Source organism: Lissotriton helveticus, chromosome 2_1 (assembly GCF_964261635.1).
Source record: "Lissotriton helveticus chromosome 2_1, aLisHel1.1, whole genome shotgun sequence".
NCBI classification, from domain to species: domain Eukaryota; kingdom Metazoa; phylum Chordata; class Amphibia; order Caudata; family Salamandridae; genus Lissotriton; species Lissotriton helveticus.
The window spans coordinates 105,138,790-105,161,208 of record NC_136059.1 but is presented as its reverse complement, the minus strand read 5'-3'; positions in this window follow the sequence as shown (position 1 = coordinate 105,161,208).

The following is a 22,419-nucleotide window of genomic DNA, read 5'->3' as shown; positions in this document are numbered from 1 at the left end:
CTGTTGCTTAGACTAGAGTGGCAATAGTAAATGTAACCATTTGAAGACCAACACTTTCCTTACTTTTGATTAGATTTGAGTCAGAATAGTAAATCTAACCCCTCCAGAACCATGCCTACTTTTGTGTTAATTGAATGGCAATAGTATATCTAAGCTGTCCAAAGTCAAACACTTTCCCTAATGTTAACTAAGACTAGGTTTATATTAATACCATAAGAGTAGGAGAAAGAAATTGAGGTAACACAGGAGTGATTACCTCGTGATGGTTTTGCCCCGGGGTTCGATTTTAATATAATATGAGATGATTTTCTCTGGCATCTGTTATTTTAGAGCATTGCAAGAATGACACAGTCTATCTCCTCACCAAATTGACTAATGAATGTCACAAAGGAGAAATTACAGCTCTGCTTGTATGATAACTTGTTCACTAAATCTCTGCTGGCAAGTGCAACCCGTCCTCTGAATGTGTTAAAGCCATATTGTCTCACAGGTACCTGCCTTCCTGGGAGTGGTAGCGTATTGTAGGCTCATGGGTTATGCCAAGATGGTGAATTGTTAGCAAGACTTTATCAGGAAGCAGAACATGGGAAAATTTGCAGTGGCGTAATGAATCCAAAAATGCATTTGTGAAAATTAAACAAGAGCTGACCTTTACACCTACTTTATGACTTACTGATTATGTCAAACCTTTTACTTTGTTTTATCATGAATGTAATGGATTTTCAATTGGACTGTTGGTACAGATTCATGGAGATCAGAAAAAGCCCACAGCGCATTACTCTTCAAATCTATACCCAGTTGGGACTGGGCTCCCACCATGTTTACGGTTTTTGGTGGCTTCCACAAATTTTGTTAAAGGATGTTGAAGTTGTGCCACATTCTGTTGCTGAACTGCTCCTCACTTTAAAAACCCAGTCTGGACGGTGGATGTATATCTATTTTGCAAAGCATCGTAGAGTACTTAGGGGCTCATTACAATGGCAGATAGACTTAAGTCCGACGGCCATTGTCACAGGAATTAGGATCAACCACGTATATGGCGGCGGTCCCTCCCATGGAATTACAATGGGACTGCCACGGTGGCGGTCGCATTGGACATGTTTACCATTGCGGTGGGTGCTGCAGGCTAAAGCACCCGCCGCAATGGTAAAAACGCAGGTTTTTAATTTCCTTGCACTACATGGTAGGCACCATGCTGTGCCTGCCAAATGGTTCTGGTAAATGTAGGGGACATCATAGGTGCCCCCAAGTGCAGAAGGAAAGTGCCCCTGCTGAAGGGGGGCCCGCAATGGGCCCCCAAAGTCATTCTCCACCAGCCTTTGAATGGCGGGTGAACCACAATTCAAGGCTGTTGAACATACAAGGCTGTTGGAGATGAAGCATCCTAATATGGCGGACGGTGCCTGCTAGGCATCGCCACCATTCTAGGTATGTTTCCGGGTCCGAAAGGCAATCGTAATGATTGCCTGTGTATGACCCGTGGCAGATGGACTTCCCGTCCACCAGCAAACAGCCCACCATCCTAATTTGGCGGGCGGAGAATGGCCGCAAGTTAGCTATGAATCCGCCACCGGCAGGCTGCCAGTGGCGGATTCACCGCTATCGTAATGAGCCCCTTAGTTCTATAATTTATTGGTTGAGTTTACACAGTGCAGATAGTAATTTCTTCAATACAAAGGTTTAATTGCGGTAATTAGTCCTCTTTTCCAGTTCTTCACAGGTGGTTAGAAAAACTTCCTTGCTCGGGACGGTGTCTCTCAAAGAAAAACTAAGGATACCAGGTCAGTAATAGTGGGACAATGGTGAGAAGGAAAGAATATGCAATTTCTTTTCTACCCCTTTTAGTATTTCTACCTCTATTTCAACTTTCACCTTCTAGAGAGAAGGATTAATAATATACAAATACATTTTTATTGTATTTATGCAAGTCATTCTTCTGGGTGTACATTTGCCTCTAGTCTGTCACCCTTTATGGGTTGGACCTCATATCCAGTGCATGTCTCCATGTTGCAATACCCACATATAATAAGGTGACAATTTACTCTATTGGGCCTGAGTGGTGCTCTCTTTCTAACGTTCCTGAGTTTTTGGCCTTTCCCCTTCGGCTGCCAACCATGTTTTGCCACAGTCCTCCTGGACTGTGGTGGGTTCACAAGTTTGGCCATCCACAGGGGCAACCACCGGTAAGTAGACATCATATTGAGTTTAAAATGTCGTTGTATCATTATATCCTTTTTTTAATGTCGATATTCAAAAATATCATGGCATGTAATATGGATGTCAAGAATATAGATTTTGTATGTTGTTTAAAATATCGATGTTGAAAATACCGATGTTGAAAATGTCGTAAAAAATATTGTTTTTTTAAATGTAATGTAGTTGAATTTTTTTATAGTATATATTTTTAAATATAGTATTTTTTTAAATAAATCTGATATGTTTAATTGAAAAAATGTTTTAGAAGTGCGATGTTGGGTTTATAGGGGATAAGAGTGGGGAGAGTTGAATTGTTTTTTAATTCTTTGAAAATTTTAAGTTATAATAAAGAAATTGATCAATATTTTAGGATAAGTATGTTGTTTTTGGTGGAAAATGTGTAATGTTATTTTGAAATATAAAAAAGTTTATAAAAAGAAAACAAATTTGTTAAATATTTAAGGAGGTGGAATGTTGGTGTTTATAATTATTAATGTTGGAAACAAATTTATATAAAAATTTGGTGGAATATTTAATATTTATTAAACAATCTGTAAGTAAAAAATGACTTTAAAGAAAATATAAATTTTGTTATTTTGTAGTATAGTGTCATTATAAAAAACAAAAACTAATTTAAAATGAATTTTTATAAATTAGAATAAATCTTTTATTGATATGTTTTTAGAAGTGGGAATAGTATAATATATATGTGTAGTGTGTTGCATTTTAAATCAGTTAATGTAGTTTGTAGTGGGAATAATACAATATATGAGTTTATTGTCCAGCACCTTCCATGTGTTAATGTTGTTTGTAGTGGGAATACTAAATTACATATGTTTAGTGACCAGCACGTTCCCTGTTTTTATGTAGTTTGGAGTGGGAATAGTACATTTTATATGTTTATTGTCCAGCACCTACACTGAGTTAATATAGTTTGGAGTGGTAATAGTAAATGATATATGTTTACTTTCCAGCACCTTCCTTAATTTAATGTAGTTTGGAGAAGAAATAGTTAATTATATATGTTTAGTGTCCAGAACTTTCCCTCAGTTAATGTACTTTGGAGTGGGAATATTAAATGATATATGTTTACTGTCCACCACATTACCTCAGTCATAGTCGATTGGAGTGTAAAGTCCACATTTGTAAAGCGCACAATCACCCGTAAGGGTCTCTAGGCGCTGGGGGCCGTCGGGAAGATTAAGCGAGCTATTGCCCAGAGTCACATGGTGCTGGGCTAACCTGCCGCCGTAGCAGGGGATCGAACCGTGGTCCCCAGATTCCAGCGTCAGTCGCCCTGGCCGCGGCGCCACACCTCTCCACTAGTGTGAATAGTATATTTTATATGTTTATTGTCCAGTACCTTCCCTGAGTTAATATAGTTTGGAGTGGGAATAGTAAATTCCATATGTTTTGGAGAAGGGATAGTTAATTATATATGTTTAGTGTCCAGAACGTTTTCTCAGTTAATGTATGTTTTGGGAATTTTTAAATGCAAACATTTTGACTGGGGGAGAATGTTTGCATTGTCAGCATTCCGTCCAGCAAATTTGCTGTAATACTTTTCGCCCGAAGTGGGATAGGTATGTCCAGACGTGAGTCCCTTGCTCACTGTGCCACTGGATTCAAGCTAGCCTGGCTGAAGAAGGGCGACTTACCCTGAAACCGGTCCCAGGATGCTTGTTTCCGGTCCAGTGAGGGCCTGGCCTGGCAGTTCCGTCTGGACTGGTCCCATGAGGCACAGGGTCAAGACTGATTTGCATATGGCTGGGTCCAAACTGGGGTGGCGTAGTGGGCAAAAGAACGATGGATTGAACCCAGATCTTCTGACTGGGGGAGAATGATTGCATTGTCAGCATTCCGTCCATCATTCCGTCATCTCAATCCTGTCGGCTAGGATGTTTATGAAGAAGTGCTGTGTAAAAAATGAAGAAAAGAAGACCGTCTCAACCTTGATTTACTAAGGACTCTAATTACTGATGACCCAAGCTAAGGATATTTCCGTGTTTTGTTCTGTACAATATAGATTTTTCCATACTTTCTGGTTGATGGTGGATGGCCGTCACCTTATCCTTTGAGCTATTTAGGTTTTGAGTTTTAACTGTTTCACAACTCGTCGCAACTGTCACCCAGCCATCCGTTCTTTGTAGTACTGATTTGCATATTGCTGGGTCCAAACTGGGGTGGCATAGTGGGCAAAAGAATGATGGATTTAACCTACATCTTTTGACTGGGGTAGAATGTTTGCATTTTTAAAGCGCAACTGTTACCCTAAGGTGTCCTGGCGCTGAGCACTGCCTAATAGGTTACTTGTAGTGGGAAGAGACTATTCTAGAAACAACCAGGTTTTCAACCCTTTCCTAAAGGTAAGGAGGTCGGTAGCATTCCTCAAGTGAAAGGGTAGATTGTTCGAATTTTTTGCGGCACTTGTGATAAAACTCCTGCCGCCCCAGCTAGCTTTTTTAGTAGAGCGAACAATCACTTGTCTGGCTTACATAGAACATAGAATCCTTCCAGGAATGTACTAATTGAACCTATGGTTCAAATTTTCAGGGCCAGCCCCATTTAGGGCCTTTAAATCTGTACAGAGGACCTTAAACTGCACCCGTTGTCTTACAGGGAGCCAGTAGAGATGTCTAAGACCCTTTTTTACTTAGGAAAACCTGGGAGTACCTGTCAGCAGCCTGACAGGCACATTCTCCACTATCTGAAGCCTGTTCAAATGTTTCTTTTGAATATTCAGTTAGAGGCCATTACAGTAACCCAGGGGGACATAATCAGCCCTGTGACTGCCGTCCTGAGGCTGTCATTTGGAAGAAAAAATTTAAATTTTCTCAGAATTCTGAGAAGAAAAAAGCTTGCAGAGACAACCCTGTTTACCTGGTCTCCAAATGTGAGTCTGTCATCAACAGTCACCCCTAGGTTCTTTACTTTCCTAGCGGGAAATGGGAGAGTACCTAGATCTTCTGGCCACCAATCAGGTGTCCAGAGGAGCATGTTCTTCCCAAATATAATGGCCTATGTCTTTCCTGAGTTTAATTTAAGGCAATTCAATGACATCCACTCACAATGGCTTTCATACAGTCGTGGCATCTAATACTTGTTTCGACTTCCTGGCCACGTTTGAGAGATAACACAATTTGTGTATCGTAGGCATAAGACGTCAATTGAAACCCGTAAGATCTTATTAAAATGGCCAGGGAGGACACGTACACCTTAAAAAGCATGGGGCAAAGGGCAGACCCCTGTGGGACTCCACATGGTAGAGAGAAGGGTTTGGATTTATTATTATCCAGATCGATTGTTTTAATTCAATCGTTAAGAAAGGATTTAAAAAGATTCCAGGCAGAGCCTTGAACCCCTGCTTCTGACATACGGTCCATCAATATCTCATGATGAAACATATCAAAGGCTGCAGAGAGATCCAACATAACTAGTATCGCAGTGCCTCCCTGATCCAAGGCCTCTCCAACCTCCTCTGTTGATTTGATCGGAGGCAGCTCTGTACTATGACCAGCACAAAACCCATATTGAGTTGGGTCAAGAATGCGGTATGTCTGTAGAAATTGGCTCAGTTGGATATTCACAGCTTCTGGTATCTTTGCCGGAAGAGGAAGGCGTGAGATATGCCTATAGTTACTTGGATCTTTTGGATCTAGATTTTGTCTTTTTAGTAATGGAAGGATGGAAGCAATTTCCCATCTTTTAGGAAACTGTCCAGGTGTTAAGAATAGTGTTAAACAAAAGGGTGAGGGGCGTCCCAATAACCTCCGGGGCCAGTTTGCTCACAAAGTCGAGGCAAGGGTCCAAAGTTAATCCCGAGCGAATCGACATCAAGAGTTTGATAGACTCTTGTGTCTCCAGTGACATGAAGCTATTCAATATTGGGATTGTTTTACATCTCTTAGGCATGGCCATCACTGGGGCCAGGTTATCTTCTTTAGATAGATCTGAAAAAGAGGAAAAAATCACATCCTCTTTTGTTTGAAAAATCTAGCTAACGTCAGGAGTACTGTGAGTTTTAGGAGGATCAGGGGCAGTGAGTTTGGCTATGCTTTTGAACAATTCAATAGAGGAGGATTTAGCCTTGCTAATCTGCTCCGCAAAGAATGACATTTCAGTTTCAAGCAGTGATTTCTTATAGACCATAAGACTTGATTTATACAGTTCTTTATTGATCTCAGTTTAGCCTTTCGTCCAGGCTTGTTCCAGTCATTTACAATCAATTTTTAACGTTCTCAATTCATCAGTATACCATGGGGCTGATGGTCTAGCCCGCCTGGAAGACCACATTTTTACCGGCGCTAGCTTGCTACAGGCAGCCTCTATCCATTCTGTGTAGGCTATCATAGCCTCCTGAACTTCTGGCAAAAAGCTGCAGGCTGTAGCTTTAAGAAGATTACTTAGCTCAACATCATTGATATCATTCGAAGCCCTAGTTTCTATCTGAACCTTAACATTTAATTTGCGATGGTGATGGGCTGGCCGAGCCAGATTAAAAAGAATGGTGGAATGATCGGTCCAAGGGAGTGGGAGGATCTCTGTGCAGGTCAGATTTGAATAGTTGGAAAACATGCCATCTAATGTATGTCCAGCTGCATGAGTGGGGCCAACTACCAACTGCTTAAGGTCCCCCCCACTCATTACTTGTTGCAACTTTATGGTGTCAGGGTCAGTGAGATCTTCGAGATAAAAATTAAAATCCCCCATCAGTGTAAAGGAGTTAGCACAGAGTCCCTCCTCCAGGAGTGTCCCCACTGACTCTAAAAAAAGGGTCTCTATGGCCCGGAGGGTGATACAAAAGGATCACTTTAAATGTATCGGGACAGGAGGTGCGACTACTGATCGACAGTGCTTCGCAGGCCGCTGTAAGGAAAGAGGGTTCCAGAGTATTGTGAAAAAGGACTGTCATTCCTACACCTCTACCAGTCAGTCTATCTAGAGAATAGCTACAAAACCCTGGGGGTATGGCTTTAAGTAGGTCAGGTCCAGAAGCTTTGTCTGTCCAGCATTCCGTAATAAAGGCCATCCTAGTTCTATGTTCCTCAATAAACATAGCACATAGCACATTCAGTGCTATGCTTAATTAGAGATCTAGCATTAAGTAGAAGGCATTCAAGGGTGCATGATCGCCTAACAGAGTGGTTGTCCCTTTCTTGTTCCCTAAACTATTAATAGGAAGGTCCAATATGTGGGGAAGTAGCTGAAGACAGCTTGTGCAGGTACCTGGGTTGTCTGTCAGGGTTGTCTCAAGCTCAATCTTTGGGCAGGTTATGGACCCAGCTTCATTTTGTAGCCCCAGAAGATGATCTCTGGTGTATGTCAGGCACTCTGGGCTCGAAAACCAGGGGGACTGGCCCTGAGCCCGGTCCGAGCACAGACGGGCGCAGATGGGCTTGCCTTAGGCATGCCGCGGCATGCCCGCTATACGCGTCCGCTGCGTTGTTGCGTCATCGTCCTAATTAGCAGGTAGCGGCCAAACAACTAGCCTGCTAACCCACAATATGGCCGCCGTGTTCTCTGTGCCCGAGCCCAGGGACAGGCACCAACAGAGAATGGCAATATTCACTGCAGTGCCCTGAACAAACAAGCAGCCCACTACTGGAAAGTTCCACGTGCTAAGGAGCGCAACAGGTAAGGTGCAAGTAAAGTTATAGCAGCAAATAGCCAACTGTTTATTTTGGAGTGGGAATATTAAATTATATATGTTTAGTGTCCACCACCTTCCCTGAGTTATGTAGTTTGGAGTGGGAATAGTATATGTTATATGTTTATTGCCCAGCACCTTCCATGAGTTAATGTAGTTTGGAGTGGGAATAGTAAATTATATATGTTTGCTTTCCAGCACCTTCCTTGAATTAATGTAATTTGGAGAAGGAATAGTTAATTATATATGTTTAGTGTCCAGAACTTTCCCTCAGTTAATGTAGTTTGGAGTGAGAATATTACATCAAATTATATATGTTTACTGTCCACCACCTTACCTTAGTCATAGTAGTTTGTAGTGCGAATAGTATATTTTATATGTTTATTGTCCAGAACCATTTCTGAGTTAATATAGTTTGGAGTGGGAATAGTAAATTACATATGATTTTTCCAGCACCATCCCTGATTTAATGATTTGGAGAAGGGACAGTTAATTATATATGTTTATTGTCCAGAACTTTTCCTCAGTTAATATACTTTGAAGTGGGAATATTAAATTATATATGTTTATTGCCCAGCACCTTCCCTGAGTTAATGTAGTTTGGAGTGAGAACAGTAAACGATATATGCTTGCTTTCCAGCACCTTCCTTGATTTAATGTAGTTTGGAGAAGGAATTGGTAATTATATATGTTTAGTGTCCGGAAATTTCCCTCAGTTAATGTAGTTTGGAGTGGGAATAGTAAATTACATATGTTTTTTTCCAGCACCTTCCCTGATTTAATGTAGTTTGGAGAAGGGATAGTTAATTATATATGTTTAGTGTCCAGAACTTTCCCTCAGTTAATGTAGTTTGGAGTGGGAATATTAAATTATATTTGTTTACTGTCCACCACTTTCCCTTAATTATAGTAGTTTGGAGTGGTAATAGTATATGTTATATGTTTATTGTCCAGCACATCTATAAGTTAATATAGTTTGAAGTTGGAATACAATTTTGTATATGTTTACTGACCAGCGCCTTTCCTGAGTTAATGTAGTTTGTGGTGAGACCAGTAAAATATATATTTTAATTTGGATCAAGATTATGAAAATAATGTATGTTTAAGTGGTAATAGAACATAATATATGTTTATTAAAATATAAATGTATGGACGGTATTAAATGAAAGACAATTATTTTATTGCCATTATTACATAAGAAAAATAACATAGAAAGTAAATAAATATCAAGATTTATAATTTCTTTATTTTTATTGAAAAATTCAAGCAAAAACATTTAGTGCATTTTATTTTATTTTCATATATATTTTTATAAAGCAAATTTTCTTAATATTGGATATGTAACATTTTTAGTAAATATTTAAACATAAGTAATACACATTTTTAGCAGAGTACGTATGAAACAATGTTATGTTTTATATAATGCAGAAGTTGGATAAATGTAAATTTTTTACAAACATAAGATGAAGTTATCCACAGTTTTTCCTATATTTATTTAATATATATTTATTTTGTAACAGTCATACAATTTATTTTATATTGTAAATATGTATTAGATAATTGTAGACAGTTTACATTATTCTTTAAAAAAAAAAAAATATTGAGCAGAGTAGATAGGCAATTCATATAATATACAATATTAATGATCAGGAATAATAAAAAATAAAAAAAAATAAACAAACACACTTTAGGAAGGACAAATGAAGTCTGGATAGACCATTTGGTCAGTAATATTTTCAATAAATGACAGAAAACAATGTTCCTACTACCATAATTTCTAAAGTGCTAACAGTGCTAGATGTTAAAATAATGCAGGGTTAACCAATAGCATACGTTCTTGTTGTTGTTTACCTATACCCCCAATATAGGTCGTATGCATTAAAAAGAACCTGCTGCATTAAAATGCTAGCGAAACAACAACTACTGGGTTTGGGCTCCCAACAGTAAGGCAAAGCCACGGGCCAATATCAAACAAAAAACAACTGCCAATACTGTTTTCTTACAATCGGAAAAGCTACATCACCATCTTGGAATCTAACACAACATTGGTTTCAGACTACTCATTCATCAATTTATTTAATATATTTCTCAAAACTTGATTTTTTTCATAATATTTTTTTCTTCTTTGGACATTTTCACATTTTATATTACAACAACATTAGACATATTAAAACACATTTGTTCACAGGAATTGCACACACTATCATTCGCCCCACTGCAACTTTCATACACCACTCTCTTCCATACACAATACAAAAATAATTTTTTACAATATAACCTCATCAAATATTTACACAGCCATAGAAATTATAATTACACCAATCTATATGTATTCCTTGGTATTTTATCAATTTGGTGATCTTATGGCATGAAAATCAAATGGCCTACGCGTTTCGAACTCGTATTTGTTAGCGAGTTCTCATCTGGACCAAAAAGCTTGTCTTATTTAAGCCTATCTGTGAAGCCAAGATGCTGAACAGTCTCTTTCACTCACTCGGAGCGCTATGATATCTGCGCTGCATTGGAAACCTTCTGTTGTTGTGTAGCGCGGTCGTCGGTTGAATCGGACCGAGCGTGTGGGGCAAACCTCCACGTTACGCTGGACGCGGCATAGGTTATGACAGCATTACATTCAATGGGCTCCATCTCATCATATAAAATGTGAAAATGTCCAAAGAAGAAAAAAATAGTATGAAAAAAATCAAGTTTTGAGAAATATAATAAATAAATTGATTTATTTCGACTAAAATGAGTAGTCTGAAACCCATGTTGTGTTAGATTCCAAGATGGTGATGTAGCTTTTCTGATTGTAAGAAAGCAGTATTGGCAGTTGTTTTTTGTTTGGCATTAAAATGCTGTCATGTCTTTCTTTGGGAAAATAAAGTGCCAAGTGCTAACGTTTCTACTATGCTGATTTCAAGAGTGCTGACTGTGCTAAATACTAGAAGTATTGCAGGGATAACCAACAGCATTCATAAGTGTTATTGTTTGCCTTTGCCCCAATATAGATCATATTCAGTAATTGTGTAAACATTCTATCTAGGCAAAGAACCCTGCAGCATTAAAGGGCGATGTGTCTACCCTTGAGCAACAAAAGTAAAGTGGCGAGTGCTAAAGTGCTATATATCAATCATAGATTCCCAGCTATCGGAAAACTTCCAGACATTAGTAAACTTTTTCATTGCCCTGACCCTCTTGGCTTAGGCCTCTTCAAACCTCCTTGTCCTTAGCCTTTTGTTCATCCATTTTGAGTAAGATGGTACGTCCTCAGACCTCCAGTTTTGAAGGATTAGGGAATGAGCAACTAGAGAACAAATCGCCGTAATATGTCTCCTCAGCTTTGGTCAGGTCAGTCCTTTTTTTAGAGATGCCAAAAAGAACCATCTCAGCCTCAGGGTCAAGCGTCTTATTAATGGCCTGGCTTATTGATGAAAAGTTCTCACACCAAAATATTTCCAATTTAGGACATGTAAAAAATATATGGAGCCAATCACCCCCGCCTCCACCCTGACAACGAAAGCATTTATTTTCCACTCCCGTAAAACGTTTATTAAGAGCTTTCTGGGTGAAGTAGGCCATCTACCGAGATAAAAAGGCCATCCTATTAAAATTGGCTGCTCTATGTGCCTTGCTGCCTGGCTGGGCTATAGTCCCACTCCTGACCCAAAAAGGAGCAGTTAGTTTCACAGGTTATTTTGGCCAGAACTTCTTCAACCAGGGGGGACTCTTCACCCTTTCTCAGTAGGTATACCAATTTCCCACCCCCTTTAATCTGGCTTTGTATAAGGCGTTAGCCAGTACTGGTGGCGTCCCGCATGACAGCAGATTATATTTATTTATGAAGTTTACAATCTGGAGATACTCCAAAAACCCAGGTTTTAGTCTATTATCAGATCTATCCAAGACCTCTTGCCAGGTGATTAGTTTCCGCGAGGTAAAGAAGAAACCCAATTCTCCTAGACCGCAGTCCTTCTATCTTTTGAGCCTGCTAGAGTGCATTTGAAGCCCAAATAATTTACACTCCTCTAGCTTCAAGTAATAAAAACCCGTAAACTCAGCTTGTTTAAAAAAGGGCTGTAGTCTATAGGAGAAATCTTGGACCGTCTTGTATCGGGTCTTTTTAGGTAATTTAGCTGTTTTTAAAAATGTAGGAACTTGCGATCCAGATTCCTGGATCATTCTGTCATAAAAAAACATATCTAGCAGATCATTAGGTTCCAGTAAACGTGCTGAAACATCAAATATCTCTGCCATATAATAAGTACAAATATTTGGTAGCGCTAAACCCCCTGAGCGGTTTCCAACTGTAATATGGACAGTTTAACCCTAGAAGCTTTCCTACTCCATACAAAGTCCCTGATCATCGACTCAATCTCTTTAAAGTAATGAGAATTAATCTTGATCGGTACATTTATAAAAAGAAAAACCAGTAAGGGAAGAATAGACATTTTAATGAGTGCTACGTGACCAATCAGAGTTAATGATAAAAGAGTCCACCTGTCGATCAATATTTTAATTTTGTTACGCATCGTTAAATAGTTCAAACTGAATAATTGTGCAAATTGATTGGAGACGTGTATACTCAAATATCTAATAGGTTCTTCCTTCAGGGCTTGGGATTTTAAATTTAGGGGTAAAAAATGTATAGTCCACATTCAATGCTAAAACCTCGGTTTTGTTTCGGTTTATTTTACATCCGCCAATCAATTCAAATGGACTGAATTCGTGTAGAGCCTGATCGAGATTTATTTGCGCAGATATAGGATAATGTCATCTGCAAATTATTTTAATTTCGCCATTCCTTCCATTGGGGGTTGAATTTCAGGGTTTCCACAAATTATTATAGCTAAAGGCTCAATAAAAAAGGTGAACAGGATGGGGGACATTGGACAGCCTTGTCTAGTGCCTCGATTTATATTGATTTCCCATATAGTATTGGCATTTACTACCACCCGGGCTTGGGCACCGTGATAGATGTTACTAAACATATTAATTATCTGACCTCCCTGCCACGAACCCGGACTGACTAGAATGAATTAAAGCTTTTGCAATTGGGGTAAAACTTTGAGCCCATATTTCCATTAAAATCTTAATATCAGCCTTAAGGAGGCTGATCGGCCTGTAAGAATTAACATCTTGTGATTCTTCCCTTTTTTTACAAAACTAATAATGATAGACTCCTTAAAACTAGGGGGAACAATCCCTCTCAGTCTAACTGCTTTAAATAATTTCGCCATAAAGGGAGTCAGTTCTTTAGAAAAGATTTTATCAAATTCAATTGGGAGCCCATCTGCTCCACAGGCCTTGGCCCCTGCAATTGATTTCACCACATTCAATATTTCTACATCCAAAATATTGCGCTCAAGTTGTTCTGCTAACGGCCTGGCAAAATTGGAAGATTTACTTCATCAAAATATTTGTGGATTTAGGCCAATCCTACCTCATATTTTGTAGCATAAAGGTGTGATTAATTTTCCATAAAAACTTGAGCTATACCATCTTTATCTCTTATAATATCCTGGGTCTTTGGATCAATAATATCCAATATCAAGGCTATGGATCAGCACCCTGGGTGACCCACCCTCCCAGGCAATAGTATACTCTAATCAACCTGGATAAACAGAAAGAAAAAAGCATTAATAATTCCATTGGTTCACCCAAAGAGGTGAACAGCCACACTAACCAATGGTGTACTGTAATAACCCTGGCTAAAGTAGAATAACACATCAATAAGTCTATGATTTCACTTTGAGGCAGAAATCTCCTTGAGAAGACCCTGAGCATCTTCTAGAATGGAAAACATGTAAAATGTCCCCCTCACAAGCACAGGCAGTTTGGACTGTTGGGCTATAGATGCCTTCACGCCTTGGGCTTTAAAAAGAAAAAGTAGTTTAACAAATTCTTTACGCCTACAGGCCGCCGCTGCTGACATATCAGGGAATATTCTGCAGTTAGAAGTTTTGTCAACCTAAAATTGCCTTTGTTGTATGGCCTTAGCCAGGATCTTTTCCTTTATGCAATAGTCTGCGAAGTTGACTCGGATGGTACGTGGATTGCTTGAATTTGGTACTGGATGGAATGGAGCTCTGTGGGCCCTGGTAATTGGGAGAACCCCACTAAACTCAGGCAGTACTTTTTGCTTAATAAAGGATTCCACCCATTGTGGCATCTGGGCACTCTCACTTCTCTCAGGGGCCCCCACTATGCGCAAATTCAAACGACGCAAATGATTTTCCAGCTCTCCGAGCTTGTTCTCTAACGTATTTCTGTCCTTGGTAACTTTGTGTACTTTTGTGAGCAGCCCACTCATCTGATCATCTAGCTGAGAAATCCTTGTCTCTGCTTCTTGGGTTTTGACTGGGAGACAGGCCATAGCTTCTTCAATATTCCCTCGGTGGAGATGGAGAGAAGCAATTTCATTTTCCTGGGACCTCTTCATCTGAATGAATGAATGAATAAAGTATTTAATAAAGCGCAACGGTGGCCAAACAGCTTCCTGGCGCTGGGGACCTGATCAGAGCTCAGCAGAGGGAACCCAGGGAAATTTAGGAAGGGAATGCCTGAGAGAAAAGAAAAGTTTTAAGAGCTTTGCGGAAGTGAGTGTAGATGGGAATGGAACGGATGGTGAGGGGAAGAGTGTTCCAGAACTGGGGGGCCAGGACTGAGAACCGTGTGCCCCCTGTTCTGGATTTACGGGAGCGAGGGATATGGAGAAGAGAAAGAGAAGAAGAGCGAAGAGTGCGGACCGGGGCATGAGAAGAGACAAGAGAAGTGATGAACAGGGGCGCAGAACGGAAATGAGCCCGAAAGGCTAAACAGGCCAATTTGAAAAAGGATCTGAAGTGAACTGGAAGCCAGTGAAGTGATTTGAGAACCGGGGTGATATGAGAAGATTTGGGGAGGGAAAGGATAAGACGAGCAGCTTGATGTTTGAATGACGTGTAGGCGGCAGGATTCGTAAGCAGGTATGCCCACGTACAGGCCATTACTATAGTCAAGGCGGGAGATGACAAGGGCCATGACTATGGATTTAAGTGCATCGGTAGAAAAAAAACGTGAAATTTTCTGGATTAAACGAAGAGAAAGAAAGCAAGAAGACACGACGGAGCTGATCTGGTTGTGCATGGATAAGTCATGACTGACTTTAATACCAAGAGTGCAAACAGAGGAGGCGGGCACCGGGGGGGGACCTAAAGAAAGGGGCCAGTGTGCGGGGGACCAAGGGTTGGAGGGGCCACCGGTGAGAACAAGTTCCGTCTTATCTGGATTGAGCTTCAAATGGTTAGCGCTCATCCAGTCAGAGATAAAAACTAAAATGGAGCAGAACTTGGGAAGAGAATCAGGGGTGGAGGAGAGACCAAAGACGAGCTGGAGGTCATCTGCGTAGTTGAAGACAGAGACCCCCAGCTCAAGGAGAGAGGTGATGAGGGGGTGGATATAAAGATTGAAAAGAAGGGGGGGGAGAGAGGAACCTTGGGGGACGCCGCAAGTGACTGGGCGGGGAGGAGCAGAGAAACCGGGGAGATGGACTGCCTGAGACCTGTCCCGCAGGAAGGACGCCAGCCAGGAGAAGGCCGCGCCCCGGATGCCCGCTGCCCTGACACGGTCGAGAAGGATGGAATGGGCAACCGTGTCAAACGCAGCGGACAGATCGAGGAGGACCAGGGCTTGGGGGAGGTTCGAATCGGCCTTCCCCTTGAGCTCGTCCAAGACTGCGAGGACCACCATCTCCGTGGAATGGCCCGGGCGGAATCCCGCCTGATGGGAAGCAAGGAGGCCGTTCTCCTCTATATAAGTGGAGAGGCAGGAAGTGACATGAGCTTCAAGGATCTTGGCGAGGTAGGGAAGAAGGGAAATGGGACGGAAATTGTAAGGGAGAGAGGGATCTAAACCGGTATTTTTTAGAATGGGGAGAACTATAGCGGATTTGAAGGAAGAGGGGACAGATCCTAGAGCCAAAGAAGAATTAAGAAGGGCAAGGGGGGGAGCAGGACAGTTGGTGAAGAGAGTTTTAAGAATGCGTGCTGGCGCACAATCCACGGGGGAGCCGGACTTGGTTTTAACCAAAAGTTTTAAAAATAAATCGGTGGAGATGGGAGGAAAAAGGGCGAAGGAGGAAGAGGGACAGATGGAAGAGCAAGTGGGACGGGGTTGAGGCACTGTGGGAATGTTGGCTTTAATCTTCACGATCTTGTCGATGAAAAAGTCGTTAAGTGAAGAACAGAGGGACTGTGAGGGAACTAAGCTAGGAGTGGAGCGATCATAAGTGGCAAGATTGTGAACCAGGGAGAAAATTTCACCGGGTTTGTTGGCCGCGAGAGCTACTCTCTCAGTGAAGTATGCGGTTTTGGCCGCTAAGATCGCTTTTTTATATTCAGTGAGGAGTGATTTGTATTTGACGCGCAGAGAGGGGCAGTAGGTCCGTCTCCAGTGGCGTTCCGACCGCCTAAGGTCGAGTTTAAGAGTTTTAAGTTCTGGGGAGAACCATTTGTGCGCGTCATGTGGACGGACCGCCTTGATCTTTCTGAGCGGGGCGACTAGATCGCACGAAGAGGAAAGCCATGTGCCGATAGCGTTAACCTGGGATTCAAGAGAAAGATTAGTGAGATTGGGGGTAGAGGAGGCCAGAGTATGCGAGAGGGAGTCAAGGTCGGTCCGATTCCAATTGTGAGCTAAGATGTTTTTCGGACGGGGGGACTTGTCGACCGCTCCCAGATGGATAGAAAAGGAGATGATAAAATGATCCGACCAGACGCATGGGGATTTAAGAGGAGGTGAGACAAAGGGACGGGAGGACCAAATTTGGTCCAAGATATGACCCTGGGCGTGAGTGGGGACTGAGACATGGGATGTGAGGTTTAGGCATTGAAGAGTGCCCGAAAAATCTTTAGAGGGGAGGTCTTCCCTAGGGTCTCCCGGTCAATAATTAAAATCGCCGAGCAGAAGGACGGAGGAATTGTTGACCACGAGAGTGGCCATGAGGTCCTGAAAGGAGGCTACAAAGGAAGGCATGGATTGGAGGGGGCGGTACACAAGGACAACAGTGAGGGGGACAGAAAGATTAAGAGAGCGAGCCACAAGGTAGTCCACATTGGGTATGGGGGGGTAGTTGAGAAGTTGAAATTTGAAAGATGACCGAATGATCATCGCCACCCCTCCCCCCACCTTACCATCCGGGCGGTCCGCCCGGAGGGCATAATGGGTGTCAGGGAGAATGGCTAGGAGATCGGGAAGGGAATCGGCAGTGAACCAAGTTTCGGTCAGAAAGAGGAGATCCGGGGAGTCAGTGGTTAGGAGGTTGAAGAGAGCTGTCTGATGTTTGACAGCAGAGCGGGTGTTGAGCAGTAGAGCAGAGGCTACAGTGGGGACAGGGACGAAGGGGGAAGAAGGGACAAGAGGAGGGTCAGCAGCAGGTGGAGTGGGACTAGGATAAGCTGGAGTCGGGTGAAGAGGGGAAGAGGCAAGAATACCAAGTGTGTCAAGGTGTTGCAAGAGTGATGGTGAGGGAGGGAGGGCGGCAGTGAGCGCAATAAGTTGGGCTGAGGTGTATACCAAAGAAGGGGCAGGGTGCATGGCCCCTGGTCCCGGCCCGTCGCGGACGGGCGCAGACGGGCTTGCCTTAGGCGCGCCTTTGGCGCGCAAACGGCGCGCCCGCTGCGCCCGTCCGCTGCGCGCACGGGGGAGACACATGATTTATAGTGGCGTTCAGGGTGTGGCCTGGCGGAGGTGGGCGTGGCTAAGGGGCGGCTCGCTGGTGGCGGCGAGCGAAGGAAGCCTGACCCGCTGCAGCGTCAACCTCGGCTGTGCGGGGGGCCGCGAAGCAGGAGACAGGTTCCTGAAGAGGACAGAGGTAAGTTTAAAAAAATGGAGCAAAATGGGAGAGAGAAAGGTTTAAAATACAGGGCTTCGCTGGTCTGAGCTCCCGCGGAAGGCAGGGGAGGATCAGGTGAGTGAGCTAGTAATCAGCTCCTCCCTATAAGGCAAGAGTGGGCGTGGCCTGGCGGAGGTGGGCGTGGCTAAGGGGCGGCTCGCTGGTGGCGGCGAGGGAAGGAAGCCTGACTCGCTGCAGCGTCAACCTCGGCTGCGCGGGGGGCCACGAAGCAGGAGACAGGTCCCTGAAGAGGACAGAGGTAAGTTTTAAAAAATGGAGCAAAATGGGAGTGAGAAAGGTTTAAAATACAGGGCTTCGCTGGTCTGAGCTCCCGCGGAAGGCAGGGGAGGATCAGGTGAGTGAGCTAGTAATCAGCTCCTCCCTATAAGGCAAGAGTGGGCGTGGCCTGGCGGAGGTGGGCGTGGCTAAGGGGCGGCTCGCTGGTGGTGGCGAGCGAAGGAAGCCTGACCCGCTGCAGCGTCAACCTCGGCTACGCGGGGGGCCACGAAGCAGGAGACAGGTCCCTGAAGAGGACAGAGGTAAGTTTTAAAAAATGAAGCAAAATGGGAGTGAGAAAGGTTTAAAATACAGGGCTTCGCTGGTCTGAGCTCCCGCGGAAGGCAGGGGAGGATCAGGTGATCAGGTAATCTGTCTTATTTTCTTAAGAATAAGATTTAGTAAGATCTTAATGCGCATCTGCTTGGTGGAGGCTGCATCGGATAGGTCATCTTTTGGAGTTTCTGCTGATTTGAGAGCTGATTCTAAAGCTGGGAGTTGTTGTTGAGTATTGCAGTCTTTCTGACCCTCCTGATGGAGACCCGACAGTCGCACATTTATGGCGTTCTGCTTTAGTATTGAGATCTTTTGCAGTTCCTAATGTTCTATTGAGAGTGCCGGTGCTTTAGCAGTCATACTCTGGGTCAGGACGGGCTGACTGTGCAGTAGCAGCGCATCATCGGGTGAGGAAGATGGAGCCGGACTCAAGGAATTGTAATTCGATTCTTGTGCCTTGAGGGTTTGTGCTGGAGTATTCTCTATGTAATCTGGCTCTGTGGAGGTGGAAGATGGGGAGGACGAAATAGGGTGAAGTGGGGTTTGCAGTGGGCTGGTAGGACTTCCTGCCCTCCCGTCCGCCGTCTGTGGGTGAGATATTGGAGTGTTGAGCTGAGGAGGGACTGTTTGAGATGCCTTTTTCATAAAAAGTGGACATTTTTTAAGACTCTTCCCCTCCTCCTTACTACTTTCTGCTGTTGAGGTATTGTCCGCATTTATCTTTCCAGTATCAATAATCTCCAGTGCAAGTATCGTTCGGAGGGCCTCTGTTTGCTTCTCTGAATTAGTAACCAACTCTACGGTTATCAGGAAGGTCTCCTTTTAAACACAATTACCTAGCTTGCAACACGGCCGTCGCCAACCCCTCACCTCCTTGCCTCACGTTTCTTCAGTTCATCCACCTCTGCCTGGTCTACTCAAATCCGAGTCCAGCCCTGGTCTTATCTTGCTCCTATTTGAGCACCTCGGGGTAAGCCTTTCCCCTGGGGTAGCACTGCCAAAGCACACTGCCAGAGCACGCCAACATTCACATCCCCTTCCAGTCTGCAGCAGCCAGAAGACACTTCCAGCCAGACTCAGCTCAGGATTGCACTGATTCGGTCCGCGTCCTGTCCGCGTCCTGCCCCAACCGTTTCAACCGGCACCAATCAGCATGTACCAGGGCACTCTCCAGTACCTTGTCCGGCCAGGAAGATTTCATTCGGCATCGGCTTTAAACTCCCCTCCGGGTCCTTCCACAGGCTTGCACTGCGATAAGCCCCGCAGCGCCGAGAACGCCAGAACTGCCATGCCGCCATTGCCTAAGGCAGAGGTGTGGTCACCCGAGACTATACAGAGGAGTGGTTGTAAACTTCTTTTGCTGTATTCTCTTTTTTATTTATTCATATAATTGATACTAAATAACATGATTTGTATAATATTATTTAATGTGTATCAAAAAATAATAATATAAAGTTGAGGAAGCATTTTGTAAAAACATGTTTTCTAACATTCATACAGTTTTTTGCAAGCAGTAACAAAAATCTTTTATAACAATTTAATTACAACTTTTTTTAATGTATAATAAAAATATTATCCTGTGTTGTAATATTTATTATTTATTATACATTGTACAATTTTTAACACAATACAAAAACATTTTTTTAATTAGTACCAGTAATAAGTATTTTTGAAACTTTTTTTGTTTAACATTTGTAATTTATATTGCCTTTTATGTGGAAAAGTATTTTTTTTACCTCAATTCGGTGGCCATTTGTTCAACTAAGTTCTATTTTCTAGGCTATTGGTGTTGTTTTTTAGGTTGTTACTGAAGTGAGAAGCTGGCGGTTGGAAGATGTGTCGCATCGGTTAAAGTAGGTTTAATCTAATTACTTTTAGACTTAATTTAGGAGTAGAGGGAAGGTAGTTAGGTAGTTTATAGTGTATGTACAGTTTGTATTTGGTGTTTTATGTGAGGTTTCGTTTGTAGTTTAGCGTATGTGAAATGCGGTTAGTGCGTTGCAAGTGATAGAGATCGCAGGTCACCCGACCAATAATTTTACCATATATGTATCGGGCCCATAAACTTCAATTCACCATATACATTAATCAGGCGACCTTACAAATCTCCACCAGCAACCCTGATTCCTTCCTATTTAGTTCTAGTGTACCCGACTTACCATCCACCGTTACGGGTACCTATGACCACAATGGATCAGGGAGCTAGCTGTGAAAGAAGGCAGGCAAAATACAAATCCAACTTCATATAACTTTGATATGCATAAAATGACCACGGACAACTGGAAAGTTTTAAGAGATTTATCTAGATTTCAGATTCAGTAAGCATCAAGTTTACAGTTAAAAGGCAATATATAATCAAGATAACGAAAATTATATAACCATATAGAACAAGTGTTAGGGCAACCATTTATAAATTTAATATGATATGAGAACAGGGAATATGCTAAGCAGATTTCAAGAGTGGAATTCAGGAATCGACATTTATAACTGGGCAAACTTATGCATGTACTAGACTTATACTATGGGAACGTACTTCACGAATATGATTCTAAATTTAGGAAATCCTATACATCTATAGGAAGGGTAAAGAAAGTGGAACACACTATAACTCTAGCGCATTTACTTTAGGTCAGTTTAAGAACCACATCTATAATTCAAACTGTACGGAGATTGGTACTAAAAGGAAGGGTAACATAGGAACATGCTATGAAATATTAGCAGAATCGTATTGAGCTTTTCATTCAGTAGCTTTGCGAAAGCATGGAAAATAAACAAAATGCAAAGGTATGTCTTTATTAAAGCAAAGACAGAAAAATAGAAGGTGCAGTATAGAGTTCTCAGCAATATTTACCTAGAATGGTGTGAAAACCAACCCTGGCCACGGATCAGTCAAGGACAGGAAATACCCCACGGAAGGACAGTCATCAATGGGACAGCAGGTGCAGAATGGACACCCCAGGACAGGACAGGAAAACCAGATTAGGATCAGGACAGGACCACCAAGGCACAACCAGCACCCGCAGTTTGGAAGCAACGCCTGCGCTACACCCTCTCTGCAGCTATCAGTCAGAACCCCGATTGGGTTAGCGAACTCCCCAGCAAAGTGCTCCGCCAGCACTTAAGGTTTAGTAAAACCTTTGAGTCTATGGTCAAATTCGGACAGAGTGCTCCGCAGCGCTCTGTAAATTCAGTCACCTATTGAGTGCGTTGGGTCAGTGACAGGTCAGCTATTCAGACAAGTCGGACCATTTCTCTAGCTAAACCTAGGCTAGTTATACTGTTTTGGGGTCAGTGTACCACCCCCCAATGTTGCAAAGTGTCAGAATCCACAATTTCGATTGGTCCCAAGGTAGGCTAGGTTAACACACCAATCAGAACAGACTACTGTAAGCCTAAATTTACATTCTAGGGATCCGCCTAGCAAGTTTGGGGTTCCCACGAAAAGTTTCACTGAATACAATAGAGAAATACAATTGTTCCAATTGAAGAACAAATTCTGCTCCATCCTCCTGGGTCAGAGGTGACGTTCGCAGGAGCATCTTGACTGTGGCTGCCAGCTGGCTGAGTTCCACTGCTCAAGGCTAACTACTCCCTGGCTGCGTGTTCATGCGCAGAAGGGACATTCAAGATGGTTCTCGTTTCACTCCGACCCCCCCAATTATCGCGGTACATGAAAAGTAAGCGAAAACAAATTAAAACATAGAAATAAACCAATGTACCATATGCCATGAGAAATTACTTTACATTTCTTACTTATAAAAATATACTATACAATTACGGGTTAGCACAACACACAATAACACGAGAGCATCTACACAAGCTTCACCACGTTTTAATACATAAGCAGCCATCTTGAGGCTATTACGCATGCGCACATTCTCCCACCAAAACTGCAACTACGTCACGTCACGTGGGTGTGACTAACGCATGCGCAGTAGAAAATACATCAAGCAGCGGCCATATTATGGACAAGGGTTACGAAGTTAGTAAAACACATAAGCAAGCATCACTAAGATACATGTATATAAAAAATAAGGAAATTAGTAAGACGTACAATTGGATTACAGAGTTATGAGTGATTCGAGGTTCATGACGCAAGCAAGTCGCGATGTGCGAAATCTTGCTTCATCAATCCCCTCTTTGATGATATTTA